We start from the raw sequence: 20,826 nt of genomic DNA, 5'->3' as shown, positions 1-20,826 counted from the left end.
TCTTAATCTCATAATTTATAATTATTACTCATGGGGATCTCTTGAATTTCTTACTTCAGTTGTTGATCCAAGGACCTAAAAATATACTTAAAATATACGAATCCACAACAGCCTACAGATAACAAGATCTGCGTATGTGAGAAAACTGATCAATTAAACTATTTTAGAATACAGTTCATGTCACTAGAACTTTAGAATTATATTTCAGTAGAATTATATTTCTATGGCAATTGCCTTTGTGACGTCGCTGTTCAAAACCCAAATGGTCCCAGGCGTTCGCATTGATGTGAGTAGCTTTATCGGTGTGAGTCCATTTGGGAAATCATCACCTGTCCTTCAAGTCACAACACGTTCTGTTTCTCAGTTTAGTTTCTCATGATTCACTACTCAAATATTCCCTTATCTCCACTAGATGGCGGCAAAGCTTTAAAGTCAATTTGCAGGTGGCGCGCATACTAGATTTATATCACATCTGTCTGTTCTAAATAATTACATACTTCAGCGAAAAAAACAACATCTGAATACATTTACGGTAACACTTCCTTTAAAGGGGTCCTTGTTGCATTGTAATTACATGTGTAATTATACTGTAACAGGTATTGTAGTTAACTGTATCACCTCATAGTTACAGTGTAGTTGTGTTCTGTAATTACAGAAGTGTAACAATGAATGCTTGTTACCATGCTTGTTACAAATGGGCAGGTTTCTACTAAATTCACCAACTTATTGTTTCACTTCTTCTCAGCTGGCTCCGATTCATTAGCAACTGTGACAAAGGTTGGGATCCTTTGTGGATGCGCTGGGTGTCTGAGAGATAATAGCCTATGTTCAATAGGCTCTAATTACTTACCACCCATGAATGTGCACTGTTCAAAATATATCTCCAGTCAACGTTGTTGCTAGCACTTGCCCCCAAAATAAAGCGTACCATCTGGATTAACTTGGTTGAGTTTACAAAAACAGATCCATGTGAGGAATAAGACACTAATTACTCGTTTTTACACAGGATTTAGCTAGTTAAAATGAAGTGTATCTTGTGGGGTACTTACTTGTAACTAATGTGTACTGATACAGTACAGTACATTACCCGTCCTGACAACCTGGCCCTCATTTTTTTTACTTTCTGGAAGGGCCATCCAACTGACAAATAAACACACTAGTACACCACAGAGTACATGTAATATCTGCATAAGTACAATGCAATTACTAGGCGTTACACAGGATATGACCATTTCTATAATTACTTAGGCCTACTACTCATTACCAAGTGAAAATACATACAAACAATAGATAAGCTTCTACTTTAGTCAACTTTATTGCAACTTGTAAAAATACATTACATTTCTTGCAAAAAAATTGTTTTATTGTTTGTTACATTTTTATTGTTAGATTAATGATTTGATTAATAAGATTAAACAAAGATATAACATCAAATAACTATTCTAGTGGTGAATCAAATGTGTAGCCTATAGAACGGTGAGTAGCCAGATAGCTAATTTAGAAAAATTGGCTTGTCTTTTTCTCCTCTTTTTAATATTACAAGTAACAATGGAAATCAACAACTCTGTCTCTGTCTTCCTTTGTTTCTTTCTTGTCCTAGAGTCTGAGACCATGTGAAAATCTGTGGTAGAGAATGACAATTTAGCATTAGACACTATGTTACCCTATGCTAGTTATCATCATCATGCGTTCAATAGTTTAAGCCTATAGCTAGAGAGGCCTAGCAAGCTACCTAGCTAGTTCTTGTGTTATCCTGCATATTATGTTAGGGAACGCCTACTCTGTGTAGTGTGCGTGGGCAATACCTCAATTTTCCCTTCTAAACAACACCATTTTTTACAACTTTGGCAAAGGGTAAAGTCTACAAAACTTAGTCCACTGAGTCTGTTTGTAACATATTGTAGTCTTTTGAACAGAAAACTGTATTGAGATTGACTGTTTAATCAGCAGAATGTCCAGTTCCATCTCGCTTCTTATCTTCCACTGCCAGCTACTGAGCTTCCTATCCCCACCATATTTGTCTGGGAGAGGAAACTCCAACCAGATGCTTCACATTTATACTTCCGGTGAAATAGCTGGGCCATTGTGGCTTACTGGTGCGCTTCCATGCCATCCCTAGGAGGGGTGCGTCACTTGAGTGGGTTGAGTCACTGACGTGATCTTCCTATCCGGGTTGGTGCCACCCTTTGGGTTTGTGCCATGGGGGAGATCTTCGTGGGCTATACTCGGGCTTGTCTCAGGATGGTAAGTTGGTGGTTGAAGATATCCCTCTAGGGGTGTGGGGGCTGTGCTTTGGCAAAGTGGGTGGGGTTATATCCTGCCTGTTTGGCCCTGTCTGGGGGTATTGTCGGATGGGGCCACAGTGTCTCCCGACCCCTCCTGTCTCAGCCTCCACTATTTATGCTGCAATAGTTCATGTGTCGGGGGGCTAGGGTCAGTCTGTTATATCTGGAGTATTTCTCCTGTCTTATGCGGTGTCCTGTGTGAATTTAAGTATGCTCTCTAATTCTCTCTCTTTTTCTCTTTCTTTCTTTCTTTCTTTCTTTCTTTCCTTCTTTCCTTCTTTCCTTCTTTCCTTATTTCTTTCTTTCTTTCTCTCCTTTCTCTCTTTCTTTCTTTCCCTCTCTCGGAGGATCTGAGCCCTAGGACCATGCCTCAGGACTACCTGGCCTGATGACTCCTTGCTGTCCCCAGTCCACCTGGTTGTGCTGCTGTTCCAGTTTCAACTGTTCTGCCTGCTCCTATGGAACCCTGACCTGTTCACCGGACGTGCTACCTGTCCCAGACCTGCTGTTTTCAACTCTCTAGAGACAGCAGGAGCGGTAGAGATACTCTGAATGATCGGCTATGAAAAGCCAAATGACATTTACTCTTGAGGTGATGACCTGTTTCACCCTCTACAACAAGTATTATTATTTGACCCTGCTGGTCATCTATGAACATTTGAACATCTTGGCCATGTTCTGTTATAATCTCCACCTGGCACAGCCAGAAGAGGACTGGCCACCCCTCATAGCCTGCTTCCTCTCTAGGTTTCTTCCTAGGTTCTGCCCTTTCTAGGGTTTTTTTCCTGCCATCATGCTTCTACACCTGCATTGCTTGCTATTTGGGATTTTAGGCTGGGTTTCTGTACAGCACTTTGTGACATCAGCTGATGTAAGAAGGGCTTTATAAATACATTTTATTGATTGATTGATTGTTCTATCTGCGCTAACATTAATAAATGATGGTTTAGCTACATTGAAAAGGAACTCATGTTACTCATAGTGTGTGTTGACACACCTAGCTGGCTAGGAATGACTATGGCTTTTCAAGTCACTCAGCAGTGCTATTTGCAGAGTTGATTTTTTTAAGCTATTCCCTAGTAACCAAAATGGACAGTACCACAACAAGTTATGTAATGATTCTGTGTCTTTGATGCAAAATCTGCAGAGCTGAAATGGTTGTATCCCCCATATACAAAACATTCTTATCACACTCTGATCTGTTTCACCTATCTTTGTGCTTGTCTCCACCCTGCTCCTGGTGTCGCCCATCTTCCCCATGATCCCCGGTGCATTTTTCCTGTGTTTTCTGTTTGTCTGTTGCCAGTTCGTCTTGTCTCGTCAAGCCTATCAGCGTTTTTTCCAGTACTCCTGTTTCGTGTTAGTTCTTGTTTATCTAGTTCTACCGGTTTTGACCGTTCTGCCTGCCCTGACCCTGAGCCTGCCTGCCATTCTGTACCTTACAGACTCTGCCCTGGATTACTGACCTCTGCCTGCCCTTTACCTGTTGTTTGCCTGCCCCCTGTTTCGTAAATAAATATCTGCTATTTCGAACTGTCTGCATCTGGGTCTTATCCTGAGGTCTGATAAATCTATTGGTTGCAAGAATTTCGTATAATAATTTAAATGAAAAAAACTCTACCTTTTGAATCCGACATTGTTTTGTATATCAGTTCATAAACCATGTGCCATGGAATCGGCATATCGAAAATCTCTTCCCATCTATTTTGACAACTGTATAGCGCAGCTGTCATTTTTTGGATCCTTAAATGGAACTGGTAGACAATAGTTTTTTAAAGTTTTTTTTAACCAATTTTGGTCTTTAATGCAGGGCCGACAGACAAGTTCCTTAGCTTCTCCCCATTGCACTTTCCTTCTCCATTTTTGTGGTAACGCTGCATGCAATCAGTTGGTTGTAATTTTGGATAGAGCAGATATTTCCATATATTTTTGTTAGCTGCATGTGTGACAACTCCACCAGTCCTATAGATGATATCATTAACAAAGTTTATACCGTTTTTAAATGTTTTTTCTAAACAATGATTTATCATGGTTTTCTTTTGTCAGTCAGCTGTTTAGAGTGCTCATTGCTTTGTTTTTCAAGTGTGCACGTGCATTGATATTCTCCACGTCGTCCGTGGCCACAAGAAGTAGACCATTTATTTAGCTTTATTATTTTTTATCAATATTTGTTTTCTTTCCTGGATCAGCTGATGATGATCGACAATATCACTAGACAACTAGCCTTCAGCTAGACACCAATACACATCCAATCCATCCAACAAGTAGTTCTATAAGCCATGACAGTAGCCTAGGCCTATATATAGTTGACTCTTTCGGTTAGAAGCATTCGAATTTGCAATGGCAGATTTGTGTGCCAAGAGAACAGTGTTCACTGCGAAACATAATGAAAGGTTAAGTAGGCATAGTTACACTTACAGTGCATTTCTCCATGATCCAGATCTCCATGATCCAGGATTCCTATTGGGTTTAAGTTCAATGTTCTAATTCTATTGTTAAATGCTTAATAATGATAAATAATATGGCCATAAATGTCACTAATGTAAGGAAAGAAAGGTAGTGTTTTATGACAAACACAGGAGGCTGCTGAGGGGAGGACGGCTCATAATAATAGCCGGAAACCATGTTTGCTGTATTTGATACCATTTCACCAATTCCATTCCAGCCATTACCACGAGCCCGTCCTCTCCAATTAATGTGCCACCAACACACTATCTGTGAAGACTCCAAGCATATTTTACTGTTTACAATGCCTTTATCAATTAATTGTGTATGTTTCTAAATGGTGATTGTGTGATGACAGGATATAATTGCTAACCGTGTGATATCTTAATAGTGCTTTCAAGACAACTGGGAATTCTGAAAAAAAAACAAGGTCAAATCATGACATAGATGATCTTCAGGTCGGAAAGTCGGAGTTCTAGAAAGATGCCTGCGTTTCTGACTTGTCAGAGTTGGGTGACCATTCAAAAAATGTTCCCAGTATGAGCTGTTTTTTTTTCTTTTCCGAGTTCCCAGTTGTTTTGAACGTGGCATCAGCAGCTTTATCTGAAACCTGTGTGTGTTCATGTGTGTAAAATTGCCTCGGCTGTGAGGGTAGGCTGCCAGCAGTGATGTAAGCCTAGTGGAGGGTAAACGCTTACTGTCAGCCTATACTTTCAATGCATTTTTCTGAAAAAGGTGGGTTTACTACCCACCTTTTTCAGAAAAATGCATTGAAAGTAGAGGGAGCGTTAAGCATGAGCATCATCCACATAGCAATTTTTTTCCTAACTTTGCTTTTTTGTGTCAGCAATTAGACATTGTTCTTAGGGCTGACAAGGTAAAAATATGTCGTTCTGCCACCGAACAAGGCAGTTAACCCACTGTTCCTACGCCGTTATTGTAAATAAGAATTTGTTCATAACGGACTTGCCTAGTTAAATAAATAAAAAATAAAAACTTTATCGGAGTTTACACACCTATTTATTTTACCACACTAGGCTACATCACTGGCTACCAGTAGGCCTATTTAAAGTTCATGGTAATACACATTGTAGCCTCGTCTAGTAAATTGACGTGTGTGTTAGGGTAATCATGCTGTCTATCCTGGGACAGTTTGAGCCCCATTTCATGTGCCCCGACTTTTCAGGCTACAAAAAAGATCAATATGTCAGCCTGCTGTCACGCCTGCTCCCGCTCTTCAACCCTGGCGCTCGAGGGCACCACGCTCCCCAGCATTACGCACTCCTGCCACCATCATTACGCACACCTGCCTTCCCCCATCACGCGCATCAGCGATTATTGGACTCACCTGGACTCAATCACCTCTGTCATTACCTCCTATATCTGTCTGTTCCCCCGCTCTGTTCCCGGCTTCAGCATTGATTGTCATATGTCCTTGTATACCCGTGGGCTGACACTGTTCCTGTCTTGTTTCATGTCTTTTCCAATTAAATGTTTGACTCCCAGACCCTGCTTCTCTATTCCTTATCAGTCCTTACAAGAGTATCAATTAAGGCCTAATCAATGGCAATCGGCAAATGTCATTAGGCACACTTTTTGGTGTTTTGTAACAGTTGTCTATTTCCATTCATGAAATGGCTCAAGTGCAAATACAGTGCACTGTTTGGATGTTGGCATTATTTTGGAGTGGATGAATATATAGGCATCCTACTTTTTGAAGTGGTTTGTTTGACAATCAGATAATAAAAGCTAATTCATCCATTAAATTACATCTTTACTATTAGGACCATTATAAGAATTTGCACGAGTTCACCCAATCATAGCCGCGGGAAGTAGGGGTGTTGAGGGTATTGCAGCACCCCTTGAAAATATCAAAAGAAAAATTATATTATTTAAAATTATTATAATTATTTTAGAATTTATTTAAAAAAAAATGTATTCTCAAGTAGTGGACTGGGCCTTTTGTAGTCCTGTATTAGTTCGGTCGACAACATTTTTACTGAGGATAGTACTTTTCAGACCGGGCTAGTTGAAAATATGTTTAACTAGCCTGCTGGCTCGTGACATTTTGTCTTTTCAAATATCTCAGGACACAGATTTTGCACCAGGGCAGCTGGGCTAGTAAAAATTGTGGTCTACTAGCTCAACTGGCCAGTGCCCAAAATCATTTTGTTCTGTTCCAAGTAGGGAACAAGCGTGATTGCACATTGGATGATGCCTTCTCAGCATGGATGAGTAGTATGTTGATATTTGTTGCTTACTTTAGAAGTTTTTACTAAACAGTACATTCTAAATATGTATATAGTATGATTAGTACGCAGTATGCAGTTTAAGTCAATAGTAAGCAAGACAGATTTTGGACAAGGCCACAGTGTTGCCTTCCAAAGCCAAACATGAATTTGTAATTTTATTGAACATGCTTTTTCTAATTCAGCTCACTTCCAGCAAAGTTTGTTGACTGAACAAACATTCATACCATAGCTACATTTCTTGTCTTTCTGAAGTCCACCCCACTCACAGAATAACACTAATTAAACAATGTTTATGTTGTTTATTTTACAGTGAAGGCAAACATGAATTTGTATTTTGACTCAAATTTTTATACATTCAGCTCACTGTTAGCAAACTTTGTTGAGTGAACAAATGTGAACACATTAGCTACATTTCTTGTCCTTCTAAAGTCCACCCAACTCACAGAATAGAGCTGATTAAGCAGTTGGTTAAGTTGTCTGTTTTACAGTGTAGTTGCCGCGACTCAGTCAACTGTCTGTCAGCCCAGTCACATTTATGTAGCCTAGCTCTTGTTATCCCTTGTGATTGTGATTAGTACACTAGCATATGGCTCTCTAACCGATGCTCAAAGTTTAAGTCGAGGGAAACAATGTGTTGCGTGTATTTTGACAAAATATCCACTTTATTCTTATCAAAACATAATTAGCATATTCTGTAAAATGAAAATATAAAGTTCCCTTATATAATGTGGATCTTTTTTCCAAAGTAAAATCCACATTAGTACTGAAAAGCTGATTTAATATCATTTGACTGCGCTATCGTTTCGTTTTTAGAAGTTTGAACAAAAATATTAATTTAGTCATATTTTTGTGGTAAAAACAACTGCCATTTAAAGGGGCAGTACACTATAATTTAAAATATACTTAATTTTATTGACAAAAAGTGATTCATCCATTGATCCTGAGACAATGACCAAAAATATGGTTTAATTGTCTTTATTTACTTACCACACAGCCAACTGTAGCTGCTAGTGAAACAATGGGAGTGTTAGGGCCTATATTAGGATGCTTCAAAAAGCATGCCCAAATCCTCAAAGTCACTTCCAACCAAATGTTATAGCAACCAAAATACCATAACAAGATGTACATATAGAATATTCTGGGATATTATTGGAATTATTGTATTTATATACAATTTTCTGTAGAATATCTATTTTTCAGAGAGTACACAATACACAATACAGCTCTATGTGTACATTCAGAGGGTAGATGATTTCTGTATTACACTCCTACCAAGTATTCATTCCACTGACAGACTTTTATGAGCTGTTTTGACTTCAACTAAGCATATATCTAAGGTAACGTTGATTTTGTACACGGTCATACCTAGTTATAACCATAGGTGAGTACATAACGTGCTCCATCTCTGCAGGTGATCTGTCTATCAGGTCCATCTCCACCCTCTAAGGATATGTATAACTTAACATTAACTTAACATTGTCTCTAGAGAAACATGGATTCAAATGAATACTTTTGTAGATTTGTCTTAGAATAACCACTTTTTTGGAGAATAGAATACACAAAAATACAGCGCTCTGTGTCTGAGTTCTGTGTTGCATTTCTATCAATAAAAACCATATCGGTGTGATGGAGGCGTTAGGCCAAGACAGTAAGCCTATCTAAAGGAATTAGCGATTGCGAACTTGATCAAATGTTTTTGGAGGAGAATGTTTTCTTTTGCAGTGACATTTGCGATATCTGACCGTTTCTGAACGACAACAACTACATATTTTTGGGGACCTGTAAAAAGATCGTTTGAATTCAATAATGTTCTGCATTTACTTTTTCCCGATCCTAAATATGCTGCACTGCCTGTGAATTCTGAAACCTTGTTTACTCGATAAAAAAAGACTAGTCTACAGTAGGCCCACTTACAGTTGTAGCCTACACACCTCAATGTAAAAGATCAACTGTCCGTTCACCTGTTAAATTCTACTATATGTTAGCCTATAAACCGCGCTCCCTTTCGTTGCAAAAACATAACATTATAATATCTAGTAGGCACAATTAAATATGCGCATGGTAATTTGTTGTACGTCTACTTTGGGAATACGAACTCATCGTCGCCAGAAAAGGTGAGGATTTTTTTTTTTGCAATGGTTCTGATAGTGTGTATACATTATGTTTATAAATTAAAGTGTCTACTTGAGAATGACGTTACAGTATTCAGATGCACTAGCCTAAAAACGTCAATGGAAAAGGTTAACCGTCTGTTTTACCATTAAACTGTGCTTCAGATGCAGACAAATAGAGCAAAAATACATTAAATACCTTATCTATTTAGCCTACTATTGTGAAGTGGGTCCAATTAAATGAGAGATGGGACTAATTGTAGCCTATCCTAACTTGTTGTAGGCAGATAGGCATTTCGCGAATATGAAACCATCACAGCCAGTTTAGGTGAGGCATTTATTCTGAAATGATCATGGAAATGAAATAAATGATAGGAAATAGATGCCTATTTCTAGTTATTTTATAATGCAAAGATAACATATATCGATTTTGTATTCTCACTAACAGCAAATGATTGCATCTTGTTATTACATTTAGCTACCTATTTTTTTTTTGTTATGAATAAGTCATTTTATATTCCTGCACAAGACTACTAGGATACTTTTTCCTTCTTGCAATGCAATACTTCAACCACTAGAAATCGTGTGTAGTCTACGCATGGTCTAAAGTTTTTCAGGGAATAAGCACATTCTCAAATCAAGTTCAGTTTTTATAAATGTCAACTTTTGCGTGAAAACTGGGCTCGCATTTTTTTGGGACATATTTTGTGTATACACAACGTTTATAAATGAGGCCCGAGCACATCTGCACACCAGAGAAATCGTCCTTCTGTAATGAATACTCAGGGAGAAAAATGTGTAGATTCACGCACAAGAGTGTGGCAGGTGTTTATTTCGCCTTTTCAGAAGTCAGGAATCGTGGTCACAGGCAGGCAATGGTCATACACAGGTAGGCAAACAGGCAGGTGAATCAACTAGGACTGAAGACTATAACTGGTTCTCACAAACGAGCTAGGAAAAGGCTTAGTAGAGTCAACACGAACAATACCTCACGAAGGCACACAACGAAACAGAACACAAGGTTGACTAAGAAAATACATACAGAACCTTACACCTTCCATCACCCATTGAAGCTTATTCTCTGTCTACAGTTGTATAGTAGCCCTAAATAGAATGTCAATGTGAGAGGGAAATTGGAAATATAACATTTGTCAATATGATAGTTTATGGTCAAATGATCAATCCAGGAATATATTTGAATATGCAGTTATTATGTGCACTTTCCACTTACTATTCCTTGATTTACTGATATTGTTGTGTTGCTAAGCCTATTTGTTGTAAGATTATGTGTAAGATTGTCTACATGATTTTCATCAAAGGCTATCTCATAGTCCACTGAGTTCCCACTAATTTAAAATTGACCACCAGCTCAAGAACATGCTTCATCTGAACTTTAAACACCTGTGACATAATTTTGAAATACTGTATCACATTTCCTTACAAGAACAAGTAAGTATTTCCATCTCTCTTCATGAGAAAAGGGTTTTTGTAGATGACAAGTATGTAGTGGTGTAATTGGCGTCAATATACAGTTTTCATAGACCCTATCTTGCCCATTGATTGTGTTACATAAACAGTGCCTTGTTACCACTCTGGTTGCCTAGGAAAGAACCAGCCAAGGTTGACAAAGTAGCTTGTAGTCTCAAGTTCTCCTTTCTGACTGTGTGGACCTTACACCTTACACTGTAACAAATTGCTGTACATTTAAAGCATTTTTTTACAGTTAGCTACTGTAATTCTATATTACAGTACAGTACTGTAAAGAGCAATGCATTATGTTGGCTCACTGGCATTCCAATTTACAATAACATTTTACAGTAAAGTTGTATAATTCTGTGAATTATGATGCATTGTGGTAAAATGTTGTGAGCGAGGAAAGAATCTCTGTCTCATTAACATATTTTGAGGGGGGCCTTGTAAGTGGCTATATTTGTTGCACCCCTTAGTGAGAATGCTGTACCCCACAGAATACAGTACCATACCATATCTTTTCAAAATAAAATCTTTTTTTCTGTAAACCTAAAGTAATTTACTGGCTACTATGCTGCCAGTAATTTACTGTAATCCAGTACCACCCCGCAGAATACAGTACAAGATTTTTTTTAGGGGGAGCGCAAAAATCCTTTTGAACACTAGTGGGTGCATGCTATTGTTGTTTTGGGCTCATTAACATATTTTGAGACGTGCCTTGTAAGGGGCTATATTTGTTGCACACGTTAGCGACTTCTGTAACCGTAAAAGCTTTGGTTTCATGCATGTTAACATTAGAAGCCTCCTCCCTAAGTTTGTTTTATTCACTGCTTTAGCACACTCTGCCAACCCGGATGTCCTAGCCGTGTCTGAATCCTGGCTTAGGAAGGCCACCAAAAACTCTGACATTTCCATCCTCAACTATAACATTTTCCGACAAGATAGAACTGCCAAAGGGGGCGAAGTTGCAATCTACTGCAAAGATAGCCTGCAGAGTTCTGTCATACTATCCAGGTCTGTGCCCAAACAATTTGAGCTTCTACTTTTAAGAATCCACCGTTCCAGAAATAAGTCTCTCACCGTTGCCGCTTGCTATAGACCACCTTCTGCCCTCAGATGTGCCCTGGACACCATATGTGAATTGATTGCCCCCCATCTATCGTCAGAGCTCGTACTGTTAGGTGACCTAAACTGGGACATGCTAAACACTCCGGCCGTCCTAAAATCTAAGCTAGATGCCCTCAATCTCACACAAATTATCAATGAACCTACCAGGTACAACCCCAGACGTGTAAACACGGGCACCCTCATAGATATCATCCTAACCCACCTGCCCTCCAAATACAACTCTGCTGTCTTCAACCAGGATCTCTGCGATCACTGCCTCATTGCCTGCGTCCATAATGGGTCTGCGGTCAAACAACCACCCCTCATCACTGTCAAACGCTCCTTAAAACACTTCAGCAAGCAGGCCTTTCTAATCAACCTGGCCCGGGTATCCTGGAAGGATATTGACCTCATTCCGTCAGTAGAGGATGCCTGGTTATTCTTTAAAAGTGCTTTCCTCACCATGTTAAATAACAATGCGCCACTCAAAATATTGTTGAACCAGGAACAGATATAGCCCTTGGTTCACTCCAGACCTGACTGCCCTCGACCAGCACAAAAACATCCTGTGGCGTACTGCATTAGCATCGAATAGCCCCCACGATATGCAACTCTCAGGGAAGTTAGGAACAAATATACACCGTTCATTAGGAAAGCAAAGGCTATCTTTTTCAAACAAAAATGTGCATCCTGTAGCACAAACTCAAAAACATTCTGGGACACTGTAAAGTCCATGGAGAATAAGAGCACCTCCTCCCAGCTGCCCACTGCACTGAGGCTAGGAAACACTGTCACCTCCGATAAAACCATGATAATTAAGAATTTCAATAAGCATTTTTCTACGGCTGGCCATGCTTTCCACCTGGCTACCCCTACCCCGGTAAACAGACCTGTACCCCCCCAAAGCAACTTGCCCAAGCCTCCCCCATTTCTCCTTCACCCAAATCCAGATAGCCGATGTTCTGAAAGAGCTGCAATATCTGGACCCCTACAAATCAGCCGGGCTAGACAATCTGGACCCTCTCTTTCAAAACCTATCTGCCGCAATTGTTGCAGCCCCTATTACTAGCCTGTCCAACCTCTCTTTCGTATCATCTGAGATCCCCAAAGATTGGAATGCTGCCACGGTCATCTCCCTCATCAAAGGGGGAAACACTCTAGACCCAAACTGCTACAGACCTAAATCTATCGTACCCTGCCTTTCTAAGGTCTTCAAAAAACAATTTAACAAACAGATCTCCGACCATTTTGAATCCCACGTACCTTCTCCGCTATGCAATTTGGTTTCCGAGCTGGTCATCGGTGCACCTCAGCCACGCTCAAGGTCCTAAACGATATCATAACCACTATCGATAAGAGACAATACTGTGCAGCTGTATTCATCGACCTGGCCAAGGCGTTCGACTCTGTCAATCACCACATTCTTATCGGCAGACTCAACAGCCTTGGTTTCTCAAATGACTGCCTCGCCTGGTTCACCAACTACTTCTCTGATAGAGTTCAGTGTGTCAAATCGGAGGGCCTGTTGTCCGGACCTCTGCCAGTCTCTATGGGGGTGCCACATGGTTCAATTCTCGGGCCGACTCTTCGCTCTTGCTGCTGGTGATTCCCTGATCCACCTCTACGCAGACGACACCATTCTGTATCCTTCTGGTCCTTCTTTGGACACTGTGTTAACTAACCTCCAGACGAGCTTCAAAGCCATACAACTCCCCTTCCGTGGCCTCCAATTGCTCTTAAATACAAGTAAAACTAAATGCATGCTCTTCAACCGATCACTGCCCGCACCTGCCCGCCCGTCCAACATAACTACTCTAGATGGTTCTGACTTAGAATATGTGGACAACTACAAATACCTAGGTTTCTGGTTAGATTGTAAACTCTCCTTCCAGACTCACATTAAGCATCTCCAATCCACAATTAAATCTAGCATCGGTTTCCTATTTCACAACAATCATCCTTCACTCATGCTGCCAAACTGACTATCCTACTATCCTACCAAAAACGGACTATCCTACCGATCCTTGACCTAGGCGATGTAATTTACAAAATAGCCTCCAACACTCTACTCAGCAAATTGGATGCAGTCTATCACAGTGCCATCTGTTTTGTCACCAAAGCCCCATATACTACCTACCACTGCGACCTGTATGCTCTCGTTGGCTGGCCCTCACTTCATATTCGTCGCCAAACTCATTGGCTTCAGGTCATCTTTAAGTCTTTGCTAGGTAAAGCCCCGCCTTATCTCAGCTCACTGGTCACCATAGCAGCACCCACCCATAGCACGCGCTCCAGCAGGTATATTTCACTGGTCACCCCCAAAGCCATTTCCTCATTTGGCAGCCTTTCTTTCCAGTTCCCTCCTGCCAATGACTGGAACGAATTGCAAAAATCACTGAAGCTGAAGACTCATATCTCCCTCTCTAACTTTAAGCACCAGCTGTCAGAGCAGCTCACAGATCACTGCACCTGTACATAGCCCATCTGTAAATGGCCCATCCAACTACCTCATCCCCATACATTTTTTTTTCTCCTTTGCACCCCATTATCCCTACTTGCACATTCATCTTCTGCACATCTATCACTCCAGTGTTTAATTGCTAAATTGTAATTATTTCGCTACTATGGTCTATTATTGCCTTACCTCCCTTATCTTACCTCCTTTACACACAGTGTATAAATACTTTTTTATTGTGTTATTGACTGTATGTTTGTTTATTCCATGTGTAACTCTGTGTTGTTGTTTGTGTCGCACTGCTTTGCTTTATCTTGGCCAGGTCGCAGTTGTAAATGAGAACTTGTTCTCAACTGGCTTACCTGGTTAAATAAAGGTGACAAAAAAATATATATATTTTTAAAAAGAGTGCTCTACCAATTTAACTGAAATGTGGTAGTAGTTCCCTATCAATTTAATGTGTATAGGGGACAGATCAGAGTGGCAGCAAGTGTTTTGCCAAACCATTTTGGTCTGTTTTGTCCTGTAATCACGGCCAGTTTGGAAGCCTTTGTGTTAGGCCTAGAAGTGCAAGTGATATAAAACACCAAATATTCATAAATATTCTGTAATATACAAATACCTAGCAGCCAACCTGCTTGCACCAATCCCATGTAATTACAGTAAAATACCAATACTACAATAACAGTAGCAATTACTTTCTTAAAGTATAGTAGGCTAATTCTACAGTATTGTTCTGTATTGTTGCTATGATATTACAGTAACTTAGAGAAAGTTAGTGGTAAGTTACTGTGAATATGACCGTATCGTACTTTGCACTTGTCACGTCCTGACCAGTATAAGGGTTATTTGTTATTGTAGTTTGGTCAGGACGTGGCAGAGGGTATTTTGTTTATGTGGTTCAGGGTGGTGATTTATTTAGTAGGGTGTTGGTTTAGTTAGTTCTGGGTTTTTGGGGTTATGTTCTATGTTTGTATTTCTATGTGGTCTCTAGTCTTTTGTATTTCTATGTCTAGTTTATTTGGGTTGGACTCTCAATTGGAGGCAGGTGTTTTCTAGATGCCTCTAATTGAGAGTCCTATATATGGGTATGTGTTTGGTTTAGTGTTTGTGGGAGATTCTTCTTGGATTGCTGTGTTGCCTTCAAGACTGTTATTTTGTCGTTCATCGTTTTGTTATTTTTGTATACGTGTTTGTTTGGTTTTTCCTTCTTTTCCCGTCAATAAAGAAGATGAGTATACATGTCCCTGCTGCGTTTTGGTCCTCTCCTTATGACATTTATGACAGAATCTCCCACCAAACATGGACCAAGCAGCGGAGGAAGGAGCGGCAACATGTGGAATATCGGGAGACATGGGCAGAGATGAGGATAAGAATTTCCAGGGCTATGTAGGAGTTAAGGGAGCCTGATAGGCAGCCCCAATAATTTTTTTGGGGGGGGCACACGGGTAGTTTGGCTGGGCGAGGATTGAGCCCCAGGCCAAATCCCCGTACCTTTCCCAAACAATCAGTGTCTGGACAGGTCCCGTGCTTCGGGGTGATGGGTGCTGTGACGAGGCCGGGTATTTTCAGGCCGGTACGCGCAGTACCAGCACCCCGCATTTGCCAGTGGGAAGTGGGCATCCAGCCAGTAAGGGCGATGCCAGTTCTGCGCTCGAGACCGCCAGTACGCCTCTACAGTCCAGTATGTCCTGTTACCGCTCCCCGCACTAGCCCTGAGGTGCGTGTCCCCAAACTGGCACGTCCAGTACCAGCACCACGCATCAGGCTTCCAGTGCGTAATAGTAGTTCCTCTCGGCCGGTTCCTGCTTCCTGCACTAGCCCTAGGGTGCGTCTCTCCAGCCTGGTATCTCCTCTACCAGCCCCACGCATCAGGCTTCCAGTGCGTCAGCCCAGCCTCGAGAGTTCGGAGACAGTGCCCCGTCCAGAGGATCCGACAACAGTGCCCCGTCCAGAGTATCCGGCAACAGTGTGCAGTCCAGAGGATCCGGCAACAGTGTGCAGTCCAGAGGATCCGGCAACAGTGTGCAGTCCAGAGTATCCGGCAACAGTGTGCAGTCCAGAGTATCCGGCAACAGTGTGCAGTCCAGAGGATCCGGCAACAGTGTGCAGTCCAGAGGATCCGGCAACAGTGTGCAGTCCAGAGGATCCGGCAACAGTGTGCAGTCCAGAGGATCCGGCAACAGTGTGCAGTCCAGAGGATCCGGCAACAGTGTGCAGTCCAGAGGATCCGGCAACAGTGTGCAGTCCAGAGGATCCGGCAACAGTGTGCAGTCCGGAACCGAGGGAGACTGCCTGCGACCCGGAACCGAGGGAGACTGCCTGCGACCCGGAACCGAGGGAGTCTGCCTGCGACCCGGAACCGAGGGAGTCTGCCTGCGATTCGGAACCGGGTGAGTCTGCCTGCGTTCCGGAACAGGGTGAAATGGAAATGAACTGTGAGCTGAATGAGTCTGCCTACAGTTGCGAACTGAGTGAGTCGGCCTACGATCTGGAACTGAGTGAGTCGGCCTACGACCCGGAACGGAGTGAGTCTGCCTACGGTCCAGAATCTAGAGACTTTGTCTACAGTCTGGAGGACAGTCGGCCGGAGCCAGAACCACCTCCTGTATAGGTGGGTTGGGGAGAGGGGGTGTAGCACAAGTGCCGTCAGTGACGGCAGCCACCCTCTCTTCCCTCCCTTTAGTTTAGGGGGATTTTTGTTGTTGTTGTTTTTTTTAGTTTTTTATTTATGAGGTGCATCCGGGGTCTGCACCTTTGGGGGGGGGGTACTGTCACGTCCTGACCAGTATAAGGGTTATTTGTTATTGTGGTTTGGTCAGGACGTGGCAGAGGGTATTTTGTTTGTGGTTCGGGGTGGTGATTTATTTAGTAGGGTGTTGGTTTAGTTAGTTCCGGGTTTTTGGGGTTATGTTCTATGTTTGTATTTCTATGTGGTCTCTAGTCTTTTGTATTTCTATGTCTAGTTTATTGGGGTTGGACTCTCAATTGGAGGCAGGTGTTTTCTAGTTGCCTCTAATTGAGAGTCCTATATATGGGTATGTGTTTGGTTTAGTGTTTGTGGGAGATTCTTCTTGGATTGCTGTGTTGCCTTCAAGACTGTTATTTTGTCGTTCATTGTTTTGTTATTTTTGTATACATGTTTGTTTGGTTTTTCCTTCTTTTCCTGTCAATAAAGAAGATGAGTATACATGTCCCTGCTGCGTTTTGGTCCTCTCCTTACGACATTTATGACAGCACTAGTCAGAGATGGGCAAAAATACATAAAAAGGTATCTTTTCACAAATACAAAATACTTTGAAGACCTATGTATCCTTCAATACAAAAACATTCTCAGTAACGGTTACAGAAACGTTTTACTTGCTATGACTCTGGAGAGTGTCTGCTAAATGACCAAAATGTAAATGTAAAAATGATAAACAAGAACATATCACAGTCATAGCAAGTAAACATTTTTTTTACCATTACTGAGAATGTTAAAGTTAAGTGGGCTATTTGCAAGTTCATTTTTGTGTTAGAAAACACAAAATACATATATTCCCAAAAAACGGTTACAACATACATTAATTGTACGTCAGGCCAGTGAAATACAAATGACAAAATAGGTATTGACATACCTATATCAAATGCTTTTAACAGAAATAGTGCACGTAGTTGGCACTAGTTACCTACACTGTAAATCTACAACAGTTTAGTAACCACTGTGCTTCCACTAATGCATTGTGAATTCTAGAAATGCAACATGTTGGTGTAGTCAGCTGTTACAGTAATATATGGCTTAAATTTGTGTGTCAGTAAAGGTCCTGTAAATCTACAGTAATTTACTGGCTTCTGTGCTGCCATTATTTTACTGTACGTTTGCAGAAACCTACTGGCTACTGTACTGTCAGTAATTTACTGTAAAAATTATAGCAAATGTTTTACAGTGTGCTTTTGGTCTTTGTATGTGCCTAAGCATGTTAAAGCTCAGTCAGCTCATAAAGGGTTGGGTAAGGTAGGGTAAAGGTTAAGGGCTTTGTCCCCTGCAAAACCACCCGCACATTAATCATCTATGAAGTTGGAGAGTGTGCTTGCAAACAGACAATGAACACTCACAAGCACATTAGACTTAACCAAGTAATGTGACCAAACCATAGACTGCAGTCATTTAAAGTTGATATTAATGCATGGTCTGTTGTATATATTTTTAGAGGGGCTAGGCCCCTTAATTGTTTAAATTTGTCCTGGGCCCCCTATTGGCTAACACCTGCCCTGGCAAGTGGCAACACATTGCCGTGAGTGCTTGTGCTCTAAATTTCAGCAATTGTTACTTGTCAGGCAAGTCATTCAAGCAACTCAGAGGTGTCAAACATTCGTGCCATTGTTTGGTGCTTGCTAAACAATGGGTTTATAAAGTAGTAGTATAGTAGGAACAGGTAGTACAGTAGTATTACATGCTTTGTTGTTGGTGTTTTTGATAGGATGATCATAGGATTATAACCCTTGGGATAGGTTATTTAAAACATATTTTGGCTTGATGGATGTTCATGTATGATACATGTGAATCTACAGAATGTGTGCTTTCATATCCATCTGTGTTCCAGTCTACTTTCTCTACCACAGTTAGAATACAACAGAGCACAATTAGACCTGGCGCCAGGATAGAGTGACTAAGGGGACAGTTGAAATCGACGACGGAGCACAATTTTTGTTGCATTCTTGCTTTGGAATGATATTGAATTCCGCTTATATCACGCTATACCACAATAAACATAAAGTTCAAATGTGGAGACTCCGAGATCATTGAGCGCTTTTGAAGTGACAGGTTGGTGTGAAATCCTTAGCCTATCTCCGCTGCGCTGTATCAGCACAATGAACAGCGTAAGGCCATTTTGGTAATGAATATAGGCTATAAGATAGATAGGGTAGTTCACCTATTACAAACAGCCTATGTGAATGTAGGCATGCACACAGCTGCCTTACCAAAATAATGCAAACTAAATGTTGAAAGTAGTAGCCTAGTTATTCATGCATGCAAACAAAAATACTGAATAGCACTTTGGCTTACAATACCAACACAACTGCAAATGCGAACGAACGAACGAATGCGAACAGAACAAAACAGTGGTATCTCGTAGCAGGCCAGGTAAACAAAATATCAGATCGATAAAGTCATGACACAATCTATATTTAGGCTAGTTACATTAACAGTAAACAAATGCAATAAATAAAAGACGAATGGTTTAATCTTTTTCACATCTAGAAAGTCGGCTCTCTGGGCCTCTACCTGTTGGCTGTTGCGTTCACTGAATCGTTCTGACATTTCACCAATGACAGCATCCAACGTGCTGAAGAACAGTCTTTTACACTCGGTCTTTACTCCTCGGTCTGTGTTGGCCTACTGTACTGTCCAGCACGTATTGCTGGATATTATACTTACATAATATTTGTCATTTGCTTGGAGCTGGTTGTGCGTCAGTACCACAGGCACTGCACTATGCCCAAATGGCTTTGAACTCGATGTTACACCACAGCTTCTCGATGCACTCCAACGCACTGTGGACCACTTTGACTCTAGTGTAAAGATCTGTTGCTTTTGCCTGGTGTCATTTGTTTGGAGGATCGATAAGACTGAGGATTCTGTGCACCATGGGGGCTGTAAACCTAAATTCGGGGTCTGTCACCGCCTTCAACAGCCCTGTAGCCTCTAATCTTACTTATGTGTTGTAATGTGATGATGTCAGAGGAACTTCTGACATCATCACATCACAACACTTTTAACACCCATTGACACAGTAGCCAGGTGTCCGGTCCACCTTTGATCCAGGAGCCTTTTTAAGGTTTCTCCAGTATACACGGCAGCCACTGTTGGTTAAGAATTTGTAGTGAGTCACAGACATTAAGAAAGTCCTCCAGCGCATTCTCAGACAAGATTGCGTGAACTATTACTAAGTGAAGCTTGTTTTTCCCCGCTTTTATGGAAACTCAAGGAGTCATACCTAACCGCCGCAGTGGCTTTCCATAGCCCCTCTACACACACTACGGTGCGCTCTGTCCATTGTGCTGACACAGCGCAGCGGAGATACAGATATTGCGCCAACCTGTCACTCAATTACTTTAACCCATTTGCTATTTTTATATAGGGACATAAAACTAAAACTAAGGGGGCACAAGTTTCAACTGAGGGGCCTAAGTCCCCTTTTGCCTCCTTGTGGAGTTGGGTCCTGTCACGTGTGCTCCCTCTCTAGCCTCTAGGTCACCAGGCTGCTCATTATGGCGCACACCTGTCACCATCGTTACGCGCACCTGCGTGTCGTCAGACTCAACTGGACTCCATCACTTCCCTGATTACCTTCCCTATATATGTCACTTCCTTTGGTTCCTTCCCCAGGTGTCATTGTTTCTGTTCCTGTGTCATGCCTGCGTTATCCGTGTTTCTTATTTTGTATTATGTTGTGTTTATTTATTAAAACACTTACCCCCTAAACTTGCTTCCTGACTCTTAACGCACATCATTACAGGTCCAAGCTCAATGTGCTGCATGTGTGTGCGTGCATGCCTCCACAGCAAATTGGCCAGTGTTATCTAGTGTTGATTCCATAATCAAATATACAATGCATTCAGAAAGTATTCGGACCCCTTCACTTTTCCCACATTTTGTTACATTACAGCCTTATTAAAAAATGTATTAAAATAAAATGTTTTTCCTCATCAATCTACAC

The sequence above is a fragment of the Salmo salar genome, chromosome ssa03 (assembly GCF_905237065.1).
Source record: "Salmo salar chromosome ssa03, Ssal_v3.1, whole genome shotgun sequence".
NCBI lineage: Eukaryota > Metazoa > Chordata > Actinopteri > Salmoniformes > Salmonidae > Salmo > Salmo salar.
This window is presented reverse-complemented; position numbering follows the sequence as displayed.